The sequence below is a fragment of the Melanotaenia boesemani genome, chromosome 4 (assembly GCF_017639745.1).
Source record: "Melanotaenia boesemani isolate fMelBoe1 chromosome 4, fMelBoe1.pri, whole genome shotgun sequence".
NCBI lineage: Eukaryota > Metazoa > Chordata > Actinopteri > Atheriniformes > Melanotaeniidae > Melanotaenia > Melanotaenia boesemani.
Genome location: NC_055685.1, coordinates 36,279,210 through 36,280,620, shown reverse-complemented (window position 1 = coordinate 36,280,620; position 1,411 = coordinate 36,279,210).

Below are 1,411 nucleotides of genomic sequence, written 5' to 3'. Positions count from 1 at the left end.
GTTTCTCAGTCATTTATCAGCAATTTATGGCTCAAAGCAGAAAAGAAACTAGACTGTACTTCCTTTTCTGTGGCCAACTGTTTGCATTGTTGGAAAAAAAAACATGCAAATGTACAGTCCTTTACTAAGAGTGGTCACAAATCAAAACTGATCAGTTAGGACATCACACACAAAATAGAAATAAGGTAAATTAATAATAAATGATGGGATGACTTGATCCAAAATAGCATACAAAATGATGGATCAGTTTCTATTTTAACCCTTTCACATATTATGTAACTCATCTGATAGCTGCTTTCTTGTATATTTATGACTGGGGATGGTATATTTCTACATTTACCAATTCATTGGACATCAGTGAGTAATCCAATACTGGCACTCAGTTTTGAGATATCATCTCTAAAGTGTTTGCTAACATCTGGAAGGGACTGCAGATGTCAACTAGCTTGTACCTAGAATCTGTTTGTGCATCAAATAGCAAAGTCCTTAACTGTACATTGTCCCTAATAAATACAAAATACATTATCTTATTAGTGGTTCATGTGAATCCAATTAGGGTGGAATGTAATTCTGCTCTGTCAATTATTTCAAAGATTGAAAACAAAAAAAGTACATTTATTATCATCTCTCTCACATACAGTCGCACAGACATCCACACACATGAACAAACAGAGCAGTTGTTGCCACACCACAGCCGTAGGGCTGCAGTGCAGGACCCCAGCCACCTGGTCAAGGGCAATCACCATGGCAACAACCCCCAGATTGAGCAGGCAAAGCTCCCGGCACAAAGGATCCCCATGAGGAAAACACTGGAGGTAAATAAATACATAAATGAATAAATAACACACACCACAGACGAAGGCGGTAATAGACAAAGGCCTCACCGTATGAACAATGAGTTCAGTGTACTCCAGTGGCCTCCACAGTCACCAGATACCTCATTTTTACAGCTGGCATAGGTACAAAAACCAGCATTCGCCAAATATAGTCAACTTTTGGGATTTATAAAAATCAAACTTGGCGGGAGAATGTTCCTACCTCCATGCAAACTCTGACCATTGCGTACGCACAAAATCTGGAAAAAAGGGAAACTGCAACACCAAAGGTACAGAATAAAATCAAGGAAATGATGAGGTGGAGAGTCTGCTGCCAACATTTACCAGTCAAGGCAAGTTCAAGGCAAGCCAAGGCAAATTTATTTGTATAGCACATTTCATGTACAAGATAATTCAAAGTGCTTTAGATAAAACATAAAAACATTACAGCAAGGTGCAGGAGAAGAAAAAAAAATACAAGTGCATTAGAAAAACAAAGATTAAAAAAGATAAAATTGATTACATAAAAACAGCAAGAAAAAGCTCAGATAAAGAAATTAAGTTAAGATTTCAGCGTAAAAGAACCAAATGCAGAT